Genomic DNA, 24592 nt, shown 5'->3' on the forward strand with positions numbered 1-24592 from the left:
AAATTCACTTATTTACAACTACCAATTGAGGGGCACCTGGGTGGCTCAGTTGGTTGAGTGTCCGACTCTTGATTTCAGGCCAGGTCATGATTCCAGTCTCATGGGGTTGAGCCATGCATTGGGCCCCATGCACAGCGTGGAGCCTGCTTGGGATATTCTCTCTCTCTCCCTCTTCCTCCTCCCCCCCCCCACCCCACTCTCTCTCCCCCATCTCTCTCCCCCCGTGCCCCTCTCTCCTGCTCACATGCTCTCTAAAACTAAAATAAAAAAAAATAATAAAAAACCTTCCCAATTTAAAAAATATTAGGTACAATATTCTAAATATAGAATTTTGCTCATTTAATAACAGAAGTCTTAGTAATCTAATACTTCAACTAGTAGCATGCATATAAAAAACTATTTTAATTGCTTATAATTTGTTTACACATAATAATAATTCTTGGTCATTTTAAAAAATCTTTTAACCCAAATAAATATGGTTAGATCTCTTGTAATACCATTTTTTTTTGCCTACTTCCCTATCTGAATCCTAAAGAATTCCTTTGATGTTAAGTCATTTCTTAAATAAACAGCTACCTTTTCTTAGAACTAATTTATAGAACAGCTTCTGGGGAGTCACACCTGAATAACTCCCACAAAGTTTTGCTATTTTACAGTATAGTTTAGACATGAAATAGATCTGTTTATGCTGTTTCTTGCTGTCTGGGGTAGCAGACGCAGTTGCCTCAATTTCCACTGGAGGCAGCAGACTCCTCAAGCAATCCCTAGGTGCACGGACTTCCCAAAGAATTTTCTTAAGCCAAGAGTGGTTAGTAGTTAAGGGAAAAGGACTTAAGTTGAGGCCCATTCCAAGCTTAAGACCCTTCCAAAATCTGATTTAAGGGCTAAGAACCAGTTCCAACTGCAGAGAAACAGTGTTAAAAGAAAAAGCATGAAAAACAGCAACCCTGATAGTGCTGCAATATTTAAGACATAAGCATCAAAGTCCAATCTTATGAAATACTTAGCCATTCAGTGATGATAACAAGTAAAAAGAAAATGGAAAAAATTGGAACTCCTTTTCTTTTCTGTCTCTGTTCTCTTTGATGAAGTGCTATCAAGGAGAGAACTACCAAGGATAGGCTGCTGAAAAGAGAAGAAAAAGTAGAAATGGTGGTTAACAGTCTTTAAATCAAATCTTCTTTATGATAAAAACTTAACTGTCACTGGAGAAAAGCAGCGTTCCTCAGAACTGTGACTTCTGCCAATTATCGCACCCTTTAAGTTAAATCTAGACAATAGCTGCAATACCAGTGTATTATACAGAAGCAATGCCATCACCACTAAATATCAATGATTGGAATGTATAAATTCTATATTCGAATATTCCCAGTTAATTAAAAAAATATCTTTAGAAATAGCATTTTAAGACACACAACTTAGGGGCATCTGGGTGGCTCAGTCAGTTGAGCATCTGACTTTGGCTCAGGTCATGATCTCATGGTTCGTGAGTTTAAAACCTGTGTTGGGCTTTGTGCTGACAGTTCTGAGCCTGGAACCTGCTTCAGATTCTGTGTCTCCCTCTCTCTGCCCCTCCCCTGCTCATGCTCTGTCTCTCTCTCAAAAATAAATAAACATTAAAAAAAAAAAGACACACAACTTAGATTAGCAACTTAAATATTTTCTTTGACTACAGATTATTTTTCAAAATAATATGATAAAGGCCCTTCATTAAAAAAAAAAAAGCCTTCATATCTAAGCCTCAAACTTTTACCAAGGTGGAAAAAAATAATGTTTCATTATTCATCCACATATCCTTAGTAAATTACATTTAGAAAATATGTATAAACATATGCTAAGTATCATATTACTTATGAAAACACTATAAAATGGAAGAAGGGGATCCCTCAAATCTACAATAAATTATTTTCGTGTCCCTGAATTTTTTACTATTTTTTAAAACTTTAATTAATTAATTTTTTATATATATGAGAAAGAGAGAGAGAGAGAGACTGAATGAGCAGGGGAGGGGTAGAGAGAAAGGGAGAGAGAGAATCCCAAGTAGGCTCCGTGCTGTCAGTGCAGAGCCCAACGTAGGGCTTGATCCCCTGAACTGCAAGATCATGAAATGAGCCAAAATCAAGAACTGGACACTCAACTGACTGAGCCACCCACGTGTCCCTTACTATTTTTTAAGAGGAAGTTCAAATACTTCTTCTCTACGTATGTAACAGTGTGAGATAATATGCCAGAAACTGATAACCATTTTTAAGTTTGTAATGCAGAGATAAGAAATACCTATTGATCTGTTAAAAGATGTGACTTAATTATCTCAGGACTATATTACTGTTTTATGTTTAAATCTTCCTGGTTCTGACAGACCACTGTGACTTCATAAAAAAGAAAATCTTTTGCGAGAGTAAGTAAGCAAAACAAACAAAAAACCAGCATGGTATTCCACATGGCCTCACAGCCTAGATCTCTTCCAACTTGCAGTGTTTTCTGAGAGAGCAAAGATGATTAAAAAGCTCAGCCTTTGACTTCTGTATGTGTCTCAAAGACTCAAAGTAAACTTTCAAAGATGTCAGTAACTTGAGGGCTAGAGTTTAGTAGGTGCAAGAAACACCTTTCTTTACCCGCTGTGCTCCGGGAGGGCACATTAGTTAATGTATCAAAGAGATTCTAGCTCAAAATTACATTTCAATGATTTTATTTAGACAGAAACATGTAGAACACATAATTTAATTAATGACATAATTCTACATTTTACCTAAACAAAGAGTGGAAACTAAATTAAAAAAAAAAAAGATCTAAATGATTTCAAGGCTGTTTCAAGAAAAAAATGTTCTTAATTTCTTCCCCCTCTGAGCTAAAATAGATGTCAGTTCTTAACAACAATGCACTTAAACATTCTCTATAGATAACTAACCTTTGGTTACACTGATCATTTTGCCAAAGTGACTTTTGGTTTTCTTATTCTTACCAAATAAATAACAGTAGGTATCACAAGGATATATATATAAAAACAAGGAGCCTGCAGTTAATAATTTTACTACTGTTTAACACAACAAGAAACCTTGTTTCTACTGTATATAATACCCTCTACTATATGTAATACGTTTCAGGTCAAAACCAGGATACATTAAAAAAATCTTATCTATCTTAAATCTTACAAATCCAATTCACCTCAGGGAAGGCGACATTACTAAAATTATTTCAGAAATGACACTGCTTGCTCCTTCAGGTCTTCAAACCTGAAATACGGGAATACAAAAAAAAGCTGATACAAATAATTTTCCAATCTTAAGAAAGGAAAATTCATTTTAGACATTACTCTAAAGAGAATAAATAATATAAGCTTATGTAAACCATGAATTTATGTGCTATATATACCGAAATAGTTTCCACAGCATTTTACAAAAAGACTGCACAGAATCCATGTTTCTGAATAGTCTTTCCTTCTTTGTTTACTTCTTTATATTTTGCTTCTTTAAAAAAATGTTCTTTTTCCAATTACAGGGAGGAAATAAAAAGAAATGCAACTCTTTTATGTAAAGTAAATCCATCTGGATGTTTGCTGCATCCCATACTATAAACCTGTGATCCCCAACCAGAATGAGTTATAGTAAAGCTGCAGGCAAAATTGTCTCCATATACCACAATCCATTATCCCTGTCAAGTTAATGTTCCATGTTGAGCCATATGGCACGGGTACACATTCAACAAAGGAAATTCCTTAAACTTGTTATAATCAGCACTTGCAGTCATCCAAAAAACTGACATAAACAGCTTTATTGTGTTTAGTGCATTTCAGTTAATATCCATGACAAAAACAGGAAACAGTACAGGAAAAGGAGGAGGAATGTGGGGGAGCAGAGTTATTAGAAAAAAACTGTACATTTTATAATTAGATTTTTTTCCGAAGCAAGTGATTTTCAATTACAGTAAGCTCCAACTTCTTGACAGTGATCCACTGGGCCATATTTAATAAAAAACTGAATCTAACGACTTCAATTTTCCACGGTATGAACAAACCTAAATTTTAAAAGTCTTAAAGTATCTGATTCATTTAAAGGAGTTCTAGCAAAATCATGAATGATTTAAATTTTCATGTTTGTTTTCTTTCTACAGTTGTCTCATAATTGCTAAAATCTAACTAACAGTGCCTCATTAAAAAATAAGGCAATTTAAATAAAGTGTCTTTATATGCATTAAGTGTAGGTCACGGACGAATCGAGGGCTCCCAGAAGCCTCTGGTACCTGGCACAGCCCAGCACATCAAACTCTAGTCAAGGTACAAGTAGAGCAGAACTTCATTTCAGCCCCCGCAGTGACAACAATAAAACGCTGAGAAAACACACTATCAAATACTGAACTCAGCATCAATTTCTGTTAATTACAGCCTTGTCAGCAACGTGATTATTCAAACAACTCATGCAAATGTTAATGAGGCCTTATTTGCATATTTATTTTTTCCTTTGTTGAAATGTCATTGATTATTACATTCTACTATGATGAATGTGGCTGATGATGTGCTCTGATATGTAATTAGTCATTAGGTGGAATGAATAGATCAATTATGAAAAAGGACTAAGATTAAGAAATATCAAACAAGACCGCCCAATATAACTATAGAATCTTTTTTAAAAAGAACCTAATAAATAATTTCTTGACATTTAAACTGCAACATCAGTAGTTTTCAATAAATAAACCACTACTTTTGTGAGGTTAAATGAAGGCTTAAAATACATCAGTACTTTGATAATCCAATTATGCTCAGAGAAACCATCTTTTAAAAAATTGCAAGCCATCTCAAGTGGCCTGTCAGAACAACAAATAGCAAAAAAAATTTTGCTTTAGACTTGCAAAAATTAGAAATACATAAAATACATTTTAATCTAGTATGAGGAAGGTGAGGTGGAAACAGGTCAAAAGAGAAAGGGCTATAACATTCCAGAGAGAAGGGGTAGGAACCTCATGGAGAATGACTACCTTCATAAAAACAAGGAAAGCAAAAACAAACTCCTTCAAATTCCAATTTGTTCTTAGAGGAAAAGGATTATTTAGCCTCTGAAACTGTTTGCTGTAACTATCCAGCCAGTACTTGCTATTCACAGATGAAAAAAAAAAAAAACCACATTACTGCAGACCAGATGGGAACATTCCACATGACCAAACCAATCAATCACCTCGGTGGGGCGCAGGTGCAACACAGCCGTGTAGCAACACACCATTTCACAGTCTATCGGGCACAAACACATGGCCACCAATCAATGGCACCCTGAGGACCTCAGAGGGGGCAGGCTCTCTGGAGTCTTACTGGTCCATGCCTGATGACTTCATAATCACACATCATTTCATTCACTAGAGGATACAAACTAGCATTCTAATAACCTTCTACTGAAAATGGTCATGTTGTGCATATTAATACAGTGCTGTTTGGAGTGAAGCAACTGACTTTACACGGCAGGCTAGGCAAGGCATGCGGGGCTGAAACAACCTGAAGCTAGAAACTTCCTATTTGAAGATGGCTGTTCTGTTCAGGCTGAGATCAATGGCAACATGATTCATTCTGCCACATCAAAGTTGGCATGCAAGGCTCGTATCTTATACAAAGCAACTGTTAAACAATAGTATGCCTGAAGAGATAAAGGACAGAGGAAGATGAAAATAAAAAGAGAAGTTGGTAGTTGTGTATGAAAGACAAAAAGACTTCACATCTTTCTAAAATAACCTAACTAAATTTGACCTGAAAATAAGAATTAAGTGACCATGAATAAAAAACTTAAATGCATATTCTTTGGCTTTGTTTTCCTCACATTTTTCCAGGGCTTGAGAGGTGACTCTGTAAGTGCATAATTATAGGAGATGATACATAGAACAATTTCCAGCGAACACTGCTATAATTCTGCTAGGTAGCACTCACAGAGCTCCTGTTGGCTCCTTTTCAGAGAGGTTGTGGGCAGGGTTATCCTGGGTAACAGTATTTTGAATAACGGATTCACTATAAACAATATAGAGATGACCTAATTTAAATAGAAACACCAGGAAAAATATGCTTCATCCTAAAAAAGCAAACCTGTCAACTCGAATCTTTGGTAGAACAAGGTCAGGCATACATCTGTTTTGTTAAACAGCAGATTTCTTTGATAATTCAGAGGGCAGTTTGGGACCTTGCAGGTCCTTAAATCCCATTAGGAACATCAATCATCACACCCAGGTTCCTGTGGAAACCACTGCAAGACATGTAGCATAGTCTAAACTGACCCTTGACAATACTAAAAGTTGGCTTGGGTGATTAAATTTTGATGCTATATTCTTATCATTTTGACCCGCACAATGACAACACACAGAAAATCTAACTACATTTCAGATTTGGAGTCTAGATATATAGATGTTTACTTATTTATAGATATAAATATGCTTTTGCCCACTTAAGGCTAACAGTGATTACATCTTTTACAGTCTAAAAGAAAGAATGTATACATTCTATGAAAATATACTTACTATAATTTAGGTCCCTTTAAGAAATCTAGTGATTAGTAAAAAAAAAAAAATATTATTATTATTCCACAAAGAGATAACTGGTAAGATAATCTCACTGGTGGTTTACTATCACTGAAGAAAATTTTTTTAATGTTTATTTATTTTAGAGGAGAGAGAGTACACGAGCGGGGAGAGGCAGAGAGAGAGAGAAAGGAAGAGAGAGAATCCCAAGTGAACTCCATCCGCACTGTCAGCACAGAGCCCAATGTGGGGCTTGAACCCACAAACTGTGAGATCATGATCTGCAGTGAAACTAAGAGTTGGGACGCTCAACCAAGTCAGCTACCAAGGTGTCCCTACATATCACTTTCTTTAAAAAGTATGCCTAGTGGTGCCTGGGTGGTGCAGTTGGTTAAGCTCTGATCTCAGCTCTGATCATATCTCTCACAGTTTGTGAGTTTGAGCCGCACATCAGGTTCTGCCCTGATGGTGTGGAGCCTGCTTGGCATTGTGTTTCTCCTTTTCTGTGCCTCTCCCCCGCTTGTGCTCTCAATCTCTCTCTCAAAATAAACAAATAAACTTAAAAAAAATTTTTTAAAACATGCCTAACTTCTTTGCAAATGAAGAGGATACAAGATTCAAGTCAGCAGACTATGACTCTAGCTCAGGTTCTTATTAATAATTAGTTGTGTAGCCCTAATCAGATCAGATATAACGATGACTTCAATTTATTAATCTGAAGACTGACTGGATTAGAGATGACCTTGAAGATTCTCCTAATTTATGATCTCCCTTTGTAGCCTGACATCTATAAAGGCTCTGTCTAGTAGTTTTCAGGATACCAGATACAGATGAATAGGGATCAGATATGCCTGTCCAAAAGTCTAACAGGGAAGAATAATAAATTGTGCTTATTGTTACAACGGCCAAGCAGTCGTTTAAATGGATGATATGAGGTCCTTCCAATGAAGATATAAAAGACAACCATCCCTTTGGTTTACAGAAGTATGGATAAAAAAAGTCAATATTTGAGTTGAAGTTTGTTTCCCAAACAGAACAATACCAAAATTGTATGTTACCACTCCTTCCCCTAAACAATAAAACAACTAAAAAGGAGCATAAAACATTTCCAAATAATCTTTGAGCTAACCTCTTCTGAAGTGACTCACATAGAGGCTGAGTTTTCCTTGCAATAGCTCTGTTGAATCTAAAGATGATGTGGTTTAAATCACCCATTTTATAGAAAAAGAAAAACATGAAGATAAGCGTGGTAACTGGCCTCAGCAGAGGGGACTGAAGAGCATTCAAAGCTGTTACCACGAGGCATATCCTGGGTGACCACCAAAACACATTTTCTCTTTCTTGACTCCAAATTCAATCCTAAGTGAAAGCACCTATGTTTGAACCTTTTCCCTCAAAGACACAGGAAATATATTATTAAAAACATGCCTGACAATAATGCTTTGAAAAGCAAAGTAATAAACTGTACTTTCACTTTTTAACCACTATGAATACAAAATGTTATTTAGAGACAATGTAAATACAACGTATTTAGAGAGCTCTGGGGTCAGACAGTATTTGATTTAAATACCAGTTCTACGACTTACTAATTTTGTGATTTGGGGACTCGTTAACCTCAACTTTCTAAACCTCAAATTCTTGATTTGAGAAAGATGATTAATAATAATACAGGCAATACATATACCCAAGGAGTTGTTGTGAAGATTAATTGAACCAATGCATGTAGTGCTCAGTAATATGTCTAGCACACAGAATGTAGTCCATTTTTGTATCATTTAATATTAATAAAAACATTAACTTGAAGAGTACCGAAATCAGGAGGAATCCCTTTAATGTTTTAGTCTCAGTTCATAAACAATACGGATCCCAACTCTGTTGTTTAAAAAAATAATACTTCACAAGAAAACTGAGAGCTCCTTTATGGAATCCAACAATTAATTGTAGGTGTTGGTCAAAGTACTCAACTGCCCCCTTGATAATACATCTTAGAGAACTTGAATTAGGAAAATCTACCAAAAGAGTAGAGGTTTCTGCTTTTGTCTAGAAATATTTCTTGCTTTTCTTTCTCTAGATTTAGTTGTGCAAAGTTAAAAAAAAAAAAAAGTTGGTCAATCTGTACACAATTGACAGACATTGCTTCCCTAGAATCCGTGAAAACCAAAAATATTTCATGAAAATGTCAACTGTCCTGTTCATTCTAAACTACATTTAAAAACAGACTGGTTTTAAGATAACACCATGATCTGGAAACCAGAGTACCTCAGCTATTTTAGTTGAAATATCATTTGGTAGTCACATATAGACACTATCCAAAAGTGAGCCTTTTATCTGTTAGAAATGGAAATCTGTTAGAAATGGAAATCTGTTAGAGGTGGAAGTGTAAGAGAGCCTTATATTTATATTTACTTAGGTACAGCACATTTTAAATTGATCCATACAGAGGGTTGATTAAATTAAATTCCTCATGGCGCCTGGGTGGCTCAGTCGGTTGAGCGTCCGACTTCAGCTCAGGTCATGATCTCACAGTTTGTGAGTTGGAGCCCTGTGTCAGGCTCTGTGCTGACAGCTCAGAGCCTGGAGCCCGCTTCATATTCCGTGTCTCCCCCTCTCTCTGCCCCTCCCCTGCTCACGCTCTGTCACTTTCTGTCTCAAAAATAAATTTAAAAAAAAAACATTAAAAAAGAATTTTTTTTAAATTAAATTCCTCAAAATGTTTTTGGGGCACCTGGGTGGCTCAGTCAGTTGGGTGCCCGACTTCAGCTCAGGTCATGATGTCACACTCCGTGAGTTTGAGCCCCGTTGTCGGGCTCTATGCTGACAGTTCAGAGCCTGGAGCCTGCTGTGGATTCTGTGTCTCCCCCTCTCTCTGCCCCTCCCCTGCTTATGCTCTGTCTCTCTCTGTCTCAAAAATAAATAAAAACATTAAAAAAAATTTTTAAAAATTCCTTGAAAAGTTTTTAAAAAATCAATTACATTTGCTTTTATAAAAGCAAGGATATAAAAGACTATACCATGTAATTAAGTTTACCTACTCATTGTAGTCATTTCACACTGGAGACAGGTTTCCAGCAGGGGCAAAATGAGGAACTGTTGGGAAGAGTACAGTGTTAAATCTAGTAGGAATAAGAAAGCTTTGGACTTGAATCTACCACTGGCCAACTAAATGCCAAATGAACTCTGGTGAATTATTTGCACCCTGTCTCTAAGCCTCAATTTCTTCATCTGTGAAATTGAAGGTGAAATGGAAAAGAAGAAACAAATATTGAATAAATATTTTTTAAGTGTTAGGCCCTGTGCTGGGCATTACATACATCGCTCCATTACAACATCCTCAAGGATACAGCAGAGCCAGAATTACCATTTCTACTTCAGAGATTAGAGTACCAAGTCTTGAAGAGACATTTCTCCAAAGAAAATATACAAGCAGTCAATAAGCACAAAAAATGATGCTCAATATCATTAGTCATTAGGGAAATATCAAAACCTCAATGAGGTTTTCACACCCACCAGGATGGCTAAAATAAAAAAAAAATACAGACAAATGTTGGTAAGATGTGAAGAAACTGAAACCCTCAAAAATTGCTTGTAGGATTGTAAAATGGTGCATGCCACTTTAGAAAGCAGTCTGGCATTTCCTTAAATGGTTAAATACATAGCTACACTACTCAGCAATTCCACTCTTAAGAGAACTGAAACATGTCCATACAAAACACTTGTATGCCAATGTTCGTAGTAACATTATTCATAATGGCCAAAAAGTAGAAACAAGTATCCATCAATTGATGAATGGATAAATAAAATGTAGTACATCCATACAATGGAACAGTCAGCATAAGAAGAAATGAATTATTATTGATACATGCTGCAACATGGGTGAACCTTAAAAATATTATGCTGAGTGAAAAAAACCAGTCTTAAAAGACCACATATTGTATGATTCTGTTTATATGCAATGTCCAGAATAGGCAAATCCATACTGATAGAAAGTAGATTAGTGGTTGTGAGGGGGTGGGTGATAGAGGCAATGAGGACTGACTTCTAATAGGTATAAGGTTTCTTCATGGAATTAGTGGCAGTGGCTGCACAACTGTGGGAATATACTAAAAACCACAACATTGTATACTTTAAAAAGGTGAATTTTATGGTATGGGAATTATATTTCCATGAGGCTGTTATAAAAAATATAATGAGTTTCAAAATTTAAGAATAGCAAAGCCACTCCCAGAGGGTTATGAATATTAAATGAACTAAAGCTTATAAGCACTCTGCATGGTGCCTGTGGGACACACTGAAGGTTCTTAATGAAATGTGACCTCTTTTCTCCCTTTGTCAAATGCAGGAACAATAGAAGTTAAATATAATTTAAATATAATTTTGATTCTAACCTAATAGCTCAATCAAGTTATTCTTGTCATCTTATTAGCAAAAAAGGAGAACTACATTCATGGGTATACAGTACAGTTAGGAAAACTAGTACATATCCATTATTAGTATGAAAGAAAATGGACTAACCAGCCTACATCTAAAGCTGACCTAGGTGAAGAAGATTAAGAGTATACTTATCGTGATGAGCACTGAGTAATAGTACAGAATTGCTGACCTGAACTAATATAACACTGTATGTTAACTATACTGGAACTGAAATAAAATTAAATATATATATATACTGTAGACAACCAATTTAGTTATATACAATCTCAAAGAATTCCTCCCAGATCTCTTCATCTGATCATCTCAGGAACAATGGAACTGTAGCCACAAACATCAATTCCTTTTTAAAAAAGAATACTATTGTTTAATTGAATTTGGTAAACTCTAATTTAAATTGCTCTAATTTCAGAATTAGATATTCTGATGTTCAGGAAAGCACTTATTTTTTAAATCTTAAAACAAACAAGCAAGAAATTTGTGTCACACGCTATCAGATGGCTCTCCTGAAAACTGGTAACAGTGATTAAAACAATATAACAGGCAGGTCTTCATATGCCAATTAATTTTTCACCCCAGTGACAGTGAAGAATAGACAGGGAGACCTCTCCCCATGGGGTACACTACCTGTAGGAAGAGTTCTCTATATTTGTTGTTGTACCTCACTGTTAAGTGACCAATGAATTACTTGGCAAATAATGTTACTACTGATTATTATATTCTCATATTCTTTATTCAGCATTTCATAAATACCTCTCAAACTCTGTAAGAGTTCCTGCTTTGTTTAAATCAGTGTGGGAAGCACTGGAAAGATATCCCTTAAGGAGCCCCAAATAAGGGGTCCAACAATTCTCTACACAAATGGTGATGGAATTTATATGATAAAAGCAACCCTCCCCAATATAGCCTTTTACTTGTAAGACCTATGGATGACCAAAAGACCTATGGATGACCTAAGGATGTTCCTTAACTATCTTTGTCTCCTCCAAGTTTAGCAGAACTTTTTAAGCATAGGTATTTTATAAATGTTTATAGAATGCATGAATAAAAAAGAGAAGAAAGAAGAATAGAGGGAAGAATAAGAAAGAATAAATTTATTGTTTTGTTTTCATATAAAAGGACCCTAACTCCTCACCTCTGCCTCATCCCCTGCTAACACACAGAACAGACCGCCACATTGGACTGATACAATATAGCTAATCACAAACAATCTTAATGATCTTAAGTTATCTTGTGCCGCCTTATCACAGGAAATTTCCATTAAACATTAACAAATACGTAGCACAGAGATCCCTACCGTGACATTTTTGGATCCATTGTGGGAACTAGATGATCAGAAAATAAAGCAAAACTGGTAGATGCAGTCCAATTTGGGGCACATTAATGAAGAAAGATGGGATCTGACCAAGCAGCCGAGGGCCAACATTATCAGAGAAGCTTATTTTATTTCATGGTTTTCCCAATATGTAGATCAAGAGGAGGGAGTTCTAGCCTTTGTTTCTTACAGCAATATACATGAGCAATGACTGTCCAACAGGAGTGACAGAGCATATTATATTGAAGGGGAAGGGGAGTAGTGATTATAAAATTAGAAGAAAAATATTTCAGTATACCTTCTTTTGATTTTACAGATCAGCAGAACAGAAAGTTCAACCAAATTTTTGCAAAGAATATATAACGATGATACCACAAGTAGTCACCTTTGGAAAAAACACTGGACTGAAGATAAATTATAATTGATAAATTTATTAGGTGTCAATTTAAAACAGAGATTATTGGGGCAGCTGCGTGGCTCGGTCAGTTAAGCATCTGACTCTTGATTTTGGCCCAGGTCATGATCTCACAGGTCTTGACAGCATGGAGCCTGCGTGGGGTTCTCTCTCCACCACCCCGCCCCCCCAAATAAATAAAGATTAAAACCAAATAAAACATCAGATTCTTCATACACAAAATGTTAAGTGTGTTAAACCTAAAAGTTATAAAACATTGTATTAACTGGAATTATTAGTGGCATTCATATCTTTTCTCCAATTCTACTTTTCTGTACATGAAGAAAACAAGCTAAGAATAGTTTCTATATGGCCATGCTACAAAGAGATGTACCTTTTAGTTCAAGGGTTATAAAATAATTTAATGCTAGATAAAAAATAATTTTTTAAAGTACAATACATTCCACACTTACCAAAAACATCACAAGCATTAAATTCATCAATGTAAAGGAAGAAGTTCTTGCTTTCTACCAAAGAATTTAAAAGTAATAAAGTAAAATTTAACTAGTTTTACTTAACTAGTTGTAGAAGCACAGCTGCTCAGAAATTTAGTTTGTTAGTCTAGTGTTTTAGAGTCTAAAGGCAAATGCTTAATAATTTTCTACTCACTTATTTCATGAATACCATTGCTCATTCTAACTATAGGTTTGCCCAGTGTTAATGGTAAAATATGAATCGCTCCATCTGTGGCTTGTCTTAAGTTAACTGGGTACATCATATTATGAAATAGCACTAGTTACATGATTTTACTCAGGCTTATCAGTTGGATCCACTACAACAAAAAGTTTTTAAACGTTATAAAAAGTCTGTAGGTTCTGTTTTACTTTAGGCTCTTTCAAGGGACAAAGAAGAATAGGGCCAGTTACACTTCAGCCTTCAAATCCTACCTAGTGACCCCAGGTTTCCATGCATGCAAAAGCCCTAAATAATTTTCCACAGAGACCTGGCCTTATAGTACTGCCAGATCTTGGAGTGGCAGCTGAACCTTGGCATGCAAGCTCAGTCATCTGTCCCTTGTGGGGTCTGCATCATTACCCCATTCGACTTCCCTATCTTATTGGTGATTTCTTCTGTTGAGGCACTGCTTAGCCATTGGGGGTGGGGCAAAGAACTATAACAAGGATGTGGCCAATCTGAAAAAAAAATGAATAGTCTGAGACTCAAGACATTGTCTCTGGTGAAATGCCAGTGCAGTGACATGATATTAGCAGTGGGAGGCCAGCACAAGGGACTTCCTGGGACATGGCCACCTGTGTTTTCTTCATTTTTGTGGAGGAAATGCAGCTGTCACCTGCAATACCTGGCAAGTCTGGGAACACTCACAGAATCATTCTGATCTGATACACAAAGAGGGCACCAATCAAATTGGCCAAGAGGAAGTTTGATAGACTGCCTTGAATTCTAGGTAGGACAAGAACACAACCAAAAACACCAAGCACACTGGTTCCCAAAGTCCCCAGGCAGTCTCGGATGACCTTCAGCATTATTTGCCATAGCTATACTAATTGTTTCTTCACATCCTCCCTCCCACACCCCCCGCCTAAATCATCAAGCCATTGAAAAAGAAAATGATACAGCTTCATGGAACAAAGTAGAAGCAGAAACATGTAAACTGAAATATGTGAGAAGCTTCAATAGAAAACAGTGAAAATCAACAGCAGTGGCCATAAAAAGAAACTTTCTGCCCCAGACTCCAAGCATGAGGTCTGCTTCTCTTCCTTTGAAAGGAAGACATACAAGAATTAGAAAGGTAGTAGAGAGATGTTAGCAAAAGGGGATTGTCTACCTAATAGGAAAAATGAAAAAGCATTGGAAAGGAATTCAAAGTTATGGGATTTAAAGTTACTTAACTCTGTAATGGTAACCCAAAGAAATAATTTCAAGAAATTAAAAAAAAAGTCTTTTTAAAAAAAAATTTTTTTTTCAACGTTTTTTATTTTTGGGACAGAGAGAGACAGAGCATGAATGGGGGAGGGGCAGAGAGAGAGGGAGACACAGAATCGGAAACAGGCTCCAGGCTCCTAGCCATCAGCCCAGAGTCTGACGCGGGGCTCGAACTCACGGACCGCAAGATCGTGATCTGGCTGACGTTGGACGCTTAACCGACTGCGCCACCCAGGCGCCCCCCAAAAAAAGTCTTTAACAGTTTTTGGCAGTGGTTTCAACTTCAAAATAAAGTTCATTACTAAACAAATTACACTAATTGTGTACTTTATTGCAAAAGCCTCAGACTTTCATTCATATCCATTCACTTCATTTATACTGCCCAAGTCATGTAAATAAAAAATTCTGTTGTAGCAAAGATCTAAAGTTGAAATTTAACAAGAAAGAAATTTAACATAAAGGCAAGTTTTAGTAATAATTCTGTCTTTCATAGTTGCAAATCAAATCTCTTGGTTTGTGCTTTAATCTGGTTGTGATTTTAGCGATTAAATGTTTGATTTTCTCACCCACTCAACCTCATCTCCACAATGACTTAAGATTTCTTTCCATTCCATGAGTCCTTAAGATTCATCATTTTAAACAGCTATTTTTAGTTAATCTGTCCTGCTTAATTTACACAATATAACGAAACTATTGTTGTTCTTTACCTGAATTTCTTCTAAACAATGATTTTATGTACACAGAATCTCTTCAAAATTTCTAGTTTTTTTCCTATATCTAATGAATAGGCTCAAATTTATGAGCCTCATATTCACAAAGCTTAATTTATGATCAGTTAAAAGACGTGTACTGACTATACACTTTCCTGAAAACTACTATTTAAATGGTATAATCCAAAGGTCTTAATGAAAAAACAGAAAGAAAATGATAGGGTACACTGGTTCTTTGGGTGGTTTTATGTGAAGGTGAAACACTATATCATCAGTACAGTGCTGTGTTTTTAGACTGTGGACTTTGGAGTCAGAGAGAGTAGAGTTCTACCTCCTGATTCATAATAGCTGTTGAGACAAGTTTGCTAGCTGACTTCTCAAGTTTGCTCCTTTACTCATAAAACAACACTGTTGTAGGAAATGAATGAAATGATTGACATAAACACTTCTCACAGTATCTGGTCTATCTATAGCTATGTGCTGAACAAATTGTAGTTATTGATATATATTTATTACTATGAGAAGTACACTCTTTCTTTTTTCTTGACTTTTAGTTTTGACCCAAATGTAACCAAAGCTCTGTGACAGTGCTTCAAAAAACCAAACATGTCCCTCTCCTCAGAATGCTTAAGGCATGATGAAGGAGACTTGAAGTTACAATGTAAGGCAGATTTCACATTTCCTTAAAGGCACTACGGAAAAGATAAAAATGAGGAAAAAAACAACTAATGCTTTTTAAAGGAAATGATATTTGAGCAGGACTATGAAGCATGTGCAGGTGTTCTGTAAAAGGAAACAGGGAGATGAGAAGCAGAAAAAGTGAAAACTTTTTAGGCTGTATAGGGGTGCTTGGGTGGCTCAGCTGATTGAGCATCCGACTTAGGCTCAGGTCATGATCTCACGGTTTGTGAGGTCAAGCCCCACATCATGCTTGCTGCTGTCAGCACAGAGCCTGTTTCAGATCCTCTGTCTCCCTCTCTCTGTCCCTCCCCTGCTAGTGCTCTCTCAAAAGTAAATGAAACATTTAAAAAACAACAATAACAAAAACAAAACAAAACAAAACCCCTTTCCGACTGTATAGCCTAAATAGTAAACAATTAGTAAATGCTGGCTAAATATGGAATGTATGAATAAAAATCTCTATTTTATTCTGATCTTACCTATGGACATAATGTGTTCATTAAGCATAAGAAGAATATGCTGCTGACAACCAAATTGTTATAGACAACTCCACAAAACTCCAAAGAGTCCCTCCCAAATATTCCCGAACAATGGAGCTGTATCCTTGAACATTACTTATGTTATTTTTAATTTTTTGAACATTACTCCTTTTAAAGAACACAATTACTCAAATGAATTTGGTAAGTCATGGAATTAGGTTAATTTTGGAATGAAGTAAATTCATATTTAGCTAGTTACCAGAAATGCATTTATTCTGTAAGTAGTGACAAAGTGGCTCTACCTATCAGTGTAGTCCTACTTTATCTTTGCCCTACATTAGCAGAGGGACCTCAGTTTCTGTCAGTCACGTAATCTACTAGTAGATATCATTATTTATAAACAGCCTCTAGAACATATGTAAGCTCCTGACTACACTTTAAGGAATTCTACTTCTTCCAGTATCAAAAACTGACATCCATAAAGCTCCCATTCCAGATTACCTTTCAGTATCAGCTCATTTGCGGAGCAGAGACAAAAGGGCATTTTCTGAGCCCACTTAACAATTAAGCTCTTTCAGGCTATCATTAAAGAAGCTACCTAATTTCCACAGACACTATCTGCTCACTCAAAGTAGATCTCAGAGGAGTAGTATTTAGCAAAAACATTCTTAAGAGAAGGATCACTCTCACAGCTTCTGTGTGTAGGCATATGGCATGGTGGGGCACACCGACATAAATGTGTTAGCGCTATAGTTTTCAAGATACTGGCTGAATGTTGTGGGAGATAAGATATGCATGCAAGTAATCATAACACAAGCTGAAACACACAGAGAGCTTTAAGTCATGAGAATTCATTAATGGCAGGGATCATTTACTTTATCTACAGTTTAAAAATAACTATTGAACATCTGATGTATATCAGGTACTGGGCTGGGGAAGGGGGCGGGAAATGAATCAAGACATCCCATCCTCAAGAAACTTCCAGTCTAAAGTAAAGTAAGTGCACAAAAAAGCAAATTTCAGGATAACAGGTACAGGATGCCACAGACAGAAAGAAAAGGAGAATGAGTCCAATATGGGAATCTAGGCAAGGCTTCTTGGAAAAACTACAGTGTCCGTTGAAAATTCCAGAAGGTCAGGGTCATAATTTTTTTTTTAAACCAATGTATATCCAAGTGGCTATAAGCAGGTAAGTAGTATTAGAACCTAAGGCTCAGGCAAAAAGTAACTGGAAATAGGGATAATATATTTTAATATTCTGGATTTCACTGAGGTTCTGAAACAGAAAAAAGTTTGGTGATCAAAAATGTTTAATGTAGCAACTTGAACAATTCATTTACTCTATTTTTCAAGACATACAAAGTACTACCAAGAAGAAGAAGAGAAAGAGATTAATTCCTATTTAGGATTGCTAAAGTGGCACATGGTGAGGATTTATTAAATGTCTGCTAAGTCAATGACATTGTGATAACACTGCCCATTCATCTGAGTTATGATATTCAAGATCCGAAGTATAAAGGTTCCACATGAAGTGAAGGCTGTTGGATAAAGTGGGAAAAAGAAAAGAAAATCTATTTCCAGATTTTGTGTCCAAAAAATATAAATGAGGAACTTGTATTAGCTGGTTTACAATTATTTGACTACAAGGTCTCAAAAATTACACACAGCACAGCATCTAGTATGTTGAAAAGATACTAAGAACATCTGAGAAGGTATACATGAAACAGCCCCTCGTTAACTGCAAATTCATGATTAATCCATCATAGTGCAGGATAGAACAACAAGTGAGTTATTCCAAAAAAGTGGCAGGCCGGTAATATAGTCCCAACTGTATTAAAAGAAAAACTGCTAGCTTAGAAAATCTAAAGAATTCCTTCTTAAGTGCACTTTAAACAGAGGATAATATATTTTCAATAAGTAGTATCTACACACACAGACATACAAATTCAAATTTTGGCTAGTTAAAGAAGCATTTAAAATGAATTTGTTGAAAGCTAACAACTTTGAAGACACATAGGCTGTATTTGCACTAGTTAAGCAAGAGAAGAAAAACTGGCAAGGAAATGGAAAACATATTGGACACAAAAATCTAAAATACATTGCCTGCTTGGCTGTCTGCCTAGCAAGGTTGTTGAGGTAGAATGACTACTGAATTAATCCAGACAGGTGGGTCTGAGGAAGTAACAGACAAAGGTACAATGCAACTAATGACTGAAAAATCGATAATGAAGATCTAAATCTAAAGTTTGGAAGGTTTTTGACAACTACTCTGCAAATTAAGGTTAACATCACTGTCTGATGCTGATCAAATTGGCCAGATGTCAAAGTATAATTAAAAAAAAAAAAAAAGATTTCAAATGAACAGCATGTATCCCAGATCCAAGCACCCGTTAAAATGAAGAGAGGCCCTTCATCTGGATAGTTTCTAGTTCAAATGCATCCAAAGACTCAGGAGACAGTCAGTGATTCTTTAACATTGGTTAACAGAAATAAGAGTTAATTTGCTCAGACAAAATTCTTTCCTAATGAATCACTGCCCTTCAATTTGCTCCTTTATTTAACATTTACAAAGGTTGTTATTGACGTCTACTGTATGTCACTGCCAGGGGACCAAGCTGTGTCTGTACTTAGAAAGAACACAATGGAGAGGAGGTGGAGTTAGAATCAACACTGAAGCTTGCCTTCCTCAGACTGCCAAACACATCCTAGCCTAGCAGTCTCATCCTAAATACTGTACAGCCAACTAAATTGATCACTGTACTGAACAGAAGACAAGCCTTCTGCATTGTAAGAATTGACAGAACAAAGATAGACAAAAATAACTCAATAAAACTATCAACAACAAAATTTTAATATGCCTTCCCTGTTATTTTTCAGTAGACAGATTATCTAGCTGAATATGATCTCTTCACAAAACAAGTTTTTAAAACATCTGCAAGCTTTCCTGTGCCTTTTATGATCCATAAACCCACTTTTAAAATTATACAACTGTTAACAATAGTTCTCATATTAAGAATGGCAGGATTCTAACTGAAATAAAATGATCTTCATCCAAAATTAAGGGAAATGTTACTACAAATTTTAATTCATCAATAACAGGGAATGTTTATTGAGAATTATTAGTGTACTAGGTACTATGTTAAGCTCTTTGCATTAAGTATGTCCCTTAATTTTCAAACCAATCCTGTAACTTAAGTATAATTACTATCCTCACCTATAAAAAACTAAAGAAACCAGAGCCAGAATTTAAACCACATAGTCTGACATCAGTAATGCTTCAGAAAAGTAGCTTTTTTATTTACAGTTATGAAGTAGTTTTGCTCACTCAAGACAGATCTTAAAATTATAGTAATATGATAGATCATTTTCTTTTTCTTTCTTTTCTTTTCTTTTCTTTTATTTTTTAATTTTTTTTCAACGTTTATTTATTTTTGGGACAGAGAGAGACAGAGCATGAACGCGGGAGGGGCAGAGAGAGAGGGAGACACAGAATCTGAAGCAGGCTCCAGGCTCTGAGCCATCAGCCCAGAGCCTGACGCGGGGCTCGAACTCACAGGCCGCGAGATCGTGACCTGGCTGAAGTCGGACGCTTAACCGACTGCACCACCCAGGCGCCCCTCTTTCTTTTTTTTTTAATGTTTACTTATTTTTGAGAGAGAGAAGGATAGAAAGAAAATACAAGTGGGGTAGGGGCAGAGACAGAGAGGGGGAAAGGATCCAAAGCAGGCTCCATGCTGACAGCAGGGAGTGCGATATGGGGCTCGAACTCCTTAACAGTGAGATCATGACCTGAGCCAAAGTCTGATACTTAACTGGCTAAGCCACCCAGGTACTCTGTGACAAATATTTTCTACCAGAATTATTACATACCTGATATTTACTATAAAGAAGAAGTTAACATACTTTCTTTCTACCTCTTTTATTTTACTGGATTTTAAAGATGCTGGCAATTGAATCTCAACATAAAGCATTTTTTTCTTTATTTCTATTTTTCTTCATAAAGAAAACTGCCATTAAGAAGAATGAACTTGCATGGCTAGCAGTTTGACACGGATGCCAAAGAATGATGAAATTTGGAAACACAGTACCCAAATCAACTCACACCTGGGAAAGGAAGTCAATAAAAGTTGTCACTAAATTACTTTATCATTCTTCTCAATGATACCAGGCTTCTTCTCAATAACTTGATCACAACTAAATAAAGTATCTGTTTCTCAGCCATTAAGTTATGTAGGAAAACCAAAATAATGCAGTAGTCTAAATGAAATGGGAATGGCAATTATTATATAAACTATACTAAAGTATAACCACTCAGAGGATGAGACTGTATAACTCTCATATATCATCTAATAAACAATTACTAAAAGAAAGTCCATGCTTAGAAAATATTATGCAACAGTATCTATCAGAGTAAAAAAAAATACATAACTTGTCAACCACTGGGTCCCACAATCTTATTTATATGTCAGCTATATTAGGGACGTGGAATTTACTTTTACATGAGAAAAGGTTCATATGTGGAATCTAGGGTTAGAACAGTGTGACAGTTAAAAAGCTCTGGAGTAAAAAAGGCCAATATATTTCTGTCACTACTAACAGCATTAAGAAAATACTTCACCTTGGTGTGCCTCAGTTTCCTCATCTGTAAAATGAGCATAACGATACCTACCTCACATGTTTTTCTTGAGGATTACATGGGACAATGTTATAGAAACAATCAGAACAGAATCCAACACAGTAAGGTCCTGTGTAAATAGCAGCCTAGCAACTGGACAGAAGTGAGAAGGAAAATGAGATTTTCCCCCTTCTTTTCTGGGTTTGGTGGGAGTTATCTTCTTACCTCTTACTGTATAATCCTCTCCTATCATCTAGCATCTCTCTGCTCACCTGGTGCCCAGTGTGTGCAACTTTTTTTTTTTTAATTTTTTTTTTTCCAACGTTTATTTATTTTTTTGGGACAGAGAGAGACAGAGCATGAACGGGGGAGGGGCAGAGAGAGAGGGAGACACAGAATCGGAAACAGGCTCCAGGCTCCGAGCCATCAGCCCAGAGCCTGACGCGGGGCTCGAACTCACGGACCGCGAGATCGTGACCTGGCTGAAGTCGGACGCTTAACCGAATGCGCCACCCAGGCACCCCTGCAACTTTTTACTGTAGATCCCTGCAGTGATTTGTCATCAATAGTGTATCACATTCCAAAATAAATGAATTCCCTTCTCCCTTAATTAAAACTTCTCTCCTAGGAACTAAGTAATCCAACTTAACTAAGTTTTAAAAATACATTAACATTCTGACAGATTATGCTTATTAACCCAAACCAGTCACTGGTAAAATATAAAGCATTGAAACAAAATTAAAATTTAGACAAAAATAGACCAGCCTTTCCTGAGAATTTGCCTACAGACCTGCTCCTTTAAATCATTTCTATTAGCCACAGCTTCTGCCAATATAATCCACAGCTCTACCAGGTTCTTAATATTTTCAAAATAGATTCCATAGCAGTGTGTAGATTTACAGTCATTTGCTCATGAACTGCCAATGTCACCGCCAATTTCACAGTAACTACAAAACCATATATTTTGATGTTAAAACCTCAGAAATTGTAGAATTTTAAATTTACTTTGATCAGATGCTAACATCTAGAATAAAATGTGTTTCATTTGTTTATGGAATTCATTTCTTAAATATCTCAACATTAAATGCATTAAAGCTGGTGAATATCAATAGGGACCAAACTGTAATTTTTAATGGAACTTTGAACCTTTGACTTTCTTCCTTTTTTTTTTTTTTTTTTTTACATTTATTTATTTTTGAGACAGAGAGAGACAGAGCATGAACAGGGGAGGGTCAGAGGGAGAGGGAGACACAGAATCTGAAGCAGGCTCCAGGCTCTGAGCTGTCAGCACAGAGCCCAACGCGGGGCTCGAACCCACGGACCGTGAGATCATGACCCGAGCCGAAGTCCGACGCTCAACCGACGGAGCCACCTAGGCTCCCCCTTTTGACTTTCTTCAATTTTCCCAATTAATGAAAGGGTGGAAAACTATTATGCACACTGTGAAGTAAATGGATCCCAAAAGAGTCTTCTAAAATCAAAAGAATAGAACAAATCTGAAAGCTCAAAGTTTTCTCAGTCTAAACCAAAGCTTAATCAGACATTTAATTTTGTTTGAAAACTGTTTTATTTTTAACTGTCATGCAATAGAAACAGAGCAAAATGAAGATTCAGGTTAATTTGGGTTTTTGTTCTTTGCACTAAGACAGCCCTTATTTTAGTTTTGAGCTTGATAAGGATCTGCTTTTACTCATTCATTTATTCAATATATACTTATTAGCGTAAGGCATAAAGGTTCCAAAAGACATAAAACAACTTAAAAGTCAACCAACTAGATTATGAAACCAAGAACACTGTCTATTTGGGAAGAAGAGTGGGAAGGGTCAACACTGACATTTTGTCAAACTAGAACCTATTCTGTGAGAAATTCAGACATCCTAAAAAATGCTTACAAAAGCTAAGTACTTCCACCCCACCGATCCTGCCATGACTTCCACTTAAAATCATAATTGTTTATGTAAACATTACAGTTGGTTAAACAGCCTATATTTTTTTCACTGGCTGAAAAGCACTGAAAAACTGCCAGTCATTACCAGTTCCCCTGCAAGTAACAAGCTTTTGATGGAGCAATAAATAAAACATCATGTAATACATTCATATGTTAAAGAACAGAAAGTAATACTTATGTTATGTACTTTCAAAAAGGGATCACAAAAATAAATTCAGTTGCTAGGCTTCAATATGGTTCTCAGAATTTAAGCCCCACTCACTGAAGTCTCCTATTGCTATTGAGAAGGTCATTACCAAAGCCCAAGACTCAATTTCAAGGTTGGGACCATAGACAGGCTCACCTCTAAATCTACTTTTTTCAAAGGTTGTTCTGTATCTTCTGGCAGACAAGACTCTCAACTTTAGTAGTCCTTTCTTGAAAGGTAAGGGAAAGCCACTCAAGAAATGTTACTTTATCTATTTACTAAGTACCAGTACTATGTTTCAGGCATATACTAAAAGATATGGATACAAGAATTAATAATAAATGCTCAGGGAATTTACAGTTCAGTTGAAAAACAGGTGTATACAACTCTATGATAAAAGATGATTTAAAGAAGAACTCAGCAAGTTGCACAAAGTATTAAGAAACTACAAAAGAAGCAGTGATATTGCCTCTATCTGAAGTCAGGAATATCAAATATGAACTGATTCTTGATAGGAAGAAAGTCGATGGCATTAAGCAAAGGCAAACACTGCAAAGTGAATGATAATTCTAGAAATAAGGAGTTGCTGAGATATGCCTAGACTGAAGAGTACTTGACAGAGATGGGGATGAAAAAAAGTGAGAGCTAGAAAATGAAGGGTCTTTAAATGCCATGGTAAGGAACCTAAACTTTTCCTTGTAGAAAGGATAATGATGTAGAGAGATCTATGATAGATTCCTGTCACGAAAAACTAAAATTCCTAACAAAAAACTTAGCATTCATACTGAAAATCGTGTTTAAGTTAAATGAGTTTAAAATTTATTTTTCTTTTCCCACTTAAATCAAACGTACTGGGTTCCTACAGCTTTATCTGGAATTTAATGTCTACGCAATATTCTATCTTTATATACATTATAAGCTTATTAAGTACAAAGTCTGAGTCCTTAATAGTTCTTCTGAAGACAACGTAGTCTTTTTCATCTTGGTATTTTCCACTCTCACAAGCACGGTGTTTAACAAATAGAAGGCACTCAATAAAATATGAAGAGACAGGTGGTGTATTAAAACACTTACAGAAAACAAAAACTATTAGAATTTGCTCTATACCAAAACAATTTCACAAAATGAACTGCCTGTCCACTGGTTTTCCACAGAAAATCAAGGCCACGCAGGCCTTGCTGAAAGGATGGAATATCAATTGCTACACTCCCAGCACACAGCAATCTAAGCTGCTCTAGGGCAGCACCTCTGTATCCCAACAGTTGTAGAGATCAAATTGCAGCCTGGCCATGCACAGGCACAAAGAGTTAGCAGACAACTTAGGGCACTCCAAGTGGTATGTTCTTTGCTCCCAGTTATCTGCCAAAGTAGTCATCCTTCAGGCACAGGGCTAATCTGGGGCCTA

General features: G+C 36.2%; 1 protein-coding gene and 1 long non-coding RNA gene across 2 annotated transcripts in view; both read right to left on the reverse strand.

Moving 5' to 3' along the window:
• Positions 1–24592, reverse strand: part of TCF12 (transcription factor 12) — a 379017-nt gene that overhangs the window by 145319 nt on the left and 209106 nt on the right.
• LOC111560819 lies at positions 949–9076 on the reverse strand. The gene is made up of 3 exons (XR_006599204.1): positions 5169–9076; positions 3166–3233; positions 949–1125 (listed from the first exon to the last, which is right to left on the reverse strand). It is a non-coding gene; the product is annotated as an uncharacterized LOC111560819 (long non-coding RNA).

The sequence above is a fragment of the Felis catus genome, chromosome B3 (assembly GCF_018350175.1).
Source record: "Felis catus isolate Fca126 chromosome B3, F.catus_Fca126_mat1.0, whole genome shotgun sequence".
Classification (NCBI taxonomy): domain Eukaryota; kingdom Metazoa; phylum Chordata; class Mammalia; order Carnivora; family Felidae; genus Felis; species Felis catus.